The sequence below is a fragment of the Epinephelus fuscoguttatus genome, linkage group LG8 (genome assembly GCF_011397635.1).
Source record: "Epinephelus fuscoguttatus linkage group LG8, E.fuscoguttatus.final_Chr_v1".
Taxonomy (NCBI): Eukaryota; Metazoa; Chordata; class Actinopteri; order Perciformes; family Serranidae; genus Epinephelus; species Epinephelus fuscoguttatus.
Window position 1 is genome coordinate 2,131,243 of NC_064759.1, and position 2,482 is coordinate 2,133,724.

Genomic DNA, 2,482 nt, shown 5'->3' on the forward strand with positions numbered 1-2,482 from the left:
TATAGCCAGTATTCAAAGCTAGTCTTATAAAAAAAAACTTCTCAAACTAACAGAAATAACAAACACAACAGATATAGGCTAACACAGAAGTTTTATTTGTTTTGTTTGTTTTTTTGTCATTTTTTGTTTATTTCTCTTCAAAAAAGCTGTGATTATCAAAAAACAGCGTGCAGAACTAGAGGCTGGGCGGGGCTTTATGTAGGGGTCTGGCACACACAGGGCATTTGTCCTCAGTATGTGACATGCAGCAGGCACTCATCGTCCTATTACTGCATCTTGCTAACTCGGCCATTCTGGATGTCACTAACTCGGCTTCTTCTCCGGAGCCTTTGTGCTCCACTGTCTCTCAGATTAACTCATATCACAGCGGTGCCTGGACAGCGTGATGTGTGTGGTTGTGCTGCTGCCGTGGTCCTGCCAGATGCCTCCTGCTGCTGCTGCCATCATTAGTCATTAGTCATACTTCTACTGTTATTATACACATATGACTATTGTCACACATGTATACTGCCAGGTATTAATACATACTTTCAACATATTGTACCACAGTAACCAGAACTATAACTATAATATTATTACTTCCATTAATGTTGTTGTAAGATACTGTCATTACCTGCATCTCTCTCTCTCTCTCTCTCTCTCTCTCTCTCTCTCTCTCTGTGTCATGTGGATTACTGTTAATTTATCATGTTGATCTGTTCTGTACGACATCTATTGCACGTCTGTCCGTCCTGGAAGAGGGATCCCTCCTCAGTTGCTCTTCCTGAGGTTTCTACCGTTTTTTCCCCGTTAAAGGGTTTTTTGGGGAGTTTTTCCTGATCAGCTGTGAGGGTCATAAGGACAGAGGGATGTCGTATGCTGTAAAGCCCTGTGAGGCAAACTGTGATTTGTGATATTGGGCTGTATAAATAAAATTGATTGATTGATTGATCTCTTGCTGTGCTTGTGTGATAGAAGAAACGTTTGCACTGACAGGCTCACTCTCTATGTTCACACTTTGTTGTTAACTATATATTAAGTATCTCACGACACGAGACGCTACGACGAGTTTAACGGAGCTTCACCTACTGCTGCATTCTGCCTCACTGAGACTGAGAAACCTGGCACTGATGCATGCTGGCTCATTTGCATACTAAACTGTGATTGGGTGTTTACTGGGGGGGTTGTCTCTGCCGACTGCAGACAGTAGATCACACACAGCCGGCACACAGCACGGAGTGGAGACAGATGAGAAAACTTTTCAGTTTTGTGCCTTTTTCGGCAGATTTGATTTGAGGGGGCAAGACATTTGTTTAAGGGGCATTGCCCCCTCTTGCCCCCGCGTAGAACCGGCCTTGGTCCACGTGGACGTTTGTGTCATATTCAGAGAAATTACTTCAAGGTGTTTTTGAGATATCGAATTCATCAAAATGAGACAGACAAGGTCACAGTGACTTTGACCTTTGACCTACGACCACCAAAACTAATAAGCTCATGTTTGTGTCAAATCTGAAGAAATTCCCTCAAAGCTGTTCTTAAGAAATTGCGTTCACGAGAATGAGATGGAAACAAGGTCATGGTGACCTTGACCTTTGATTACTAAACTCGGATCAGTTCATAGTTGAGTCCAAGTGGACGTTTGTGCCAAATCTGTAGAAATACCCTCTAGGCCTTCTTGAAAACTGGGACGGAGAGGCGTCTCTTCCTAAAACAATGGCTTCAGCGCGGAGGAATAAAAAGATCTACAAATTATTGAATCCTGTTTTGATTCATGTTTTATGTTTTACTTGTCCCAATTTTTCTGGTATCGAGGTCGTAAATTAAACGTTACACTTAAAACCTCCTGAAAACGTAAAGACCTTCTGAGCTTAAAAACATTCTCATTTATCATCTGCACTGTTGATAGTCATGTTAAGTTTTATGATGCAACTTGATTTTTGGATCATAAACAATCAGAAATCCTCATGGACGGGGCCCCAGTAGCCACCATCACTCCCACCAGCCGCACACCATCCCCACCCCACAAACCCATGGACAATAACTCATTGAAAAAAATGCTGTTTATTATAAAACACTGAGTATAAATAAAGTTAAATACAAAAACAGACCACAGACGTATGATAATAACTTCAGAGGTATGTGACCCACTAAAGAGGCACAGTAGTGTTTCTCCCGCTGGCCCCACCCACCAATTCCAGCTCAGCTCATTGACCTTAGATTGTGATGATGTCACAGATATTTTAATCACTTTTCTCAGCTCCAGTAAACTTTTACAAAATTAGAACCACCCTGGCTCAAAATTCAGAACATTAAGAGTCACAGTTTGACCTTGTCAGCACTTCGAGGCGTCGACTGTTTTACAGACGTCTCCTTCAAACGGCGGTCTGTGGGGAAATGAGTTTTGAGCTACAGGAGATTTTTCACAAGCGGCCGCTAAGAAGAAAATGTCTACAAGGCGGAGCTGCTTTCGTGGTTTTCGTGGTGTCGTTTCCTGACACAGACC